The following is a 298-nucleotide window of genomic DNA, read 5'->3' on the forward strand; positions in this document are numbered from 1 at the left end:
AGGAGGGTATTTAAATTTTAAGTATACGCGGTATGCTCTCACGTGAAAGTAGACCTACGCTAGGCCTAGTCTATTCGCTATAGACATATTTTTAGGATTATTCAGACTCCAAGTTTTATAAAAACAGTCATCTTGTAATTTGAAAATGTCTAAAAATATTTGATTATTTTATTATTATTATTATTATTATTATTATTATTATTATTATTATTATTATTATTATTATTATTATAATTATTATTATACTTTGAAATTTCTCTTTTAGTATCTGAAGTTTGGTGGTATTATTAATGTATGA

This window comes from Anneissia japonica, unplaced genomic scaffold (assembly GCF_011630105.1).
Source record: "Anneissia japonica isolate Jap-2015-1 unplaced genomic scaffold, ASM1163010v1 scaffold10678_len15611_cov139, whole genome shotgun sequence".
Taxonomy (NCBI): Eukaryota; Metazoa; Echinodermata; class Crinoidea; order Comatulida; family Comatulidae; genus Anneissia; species Anneissia japonica.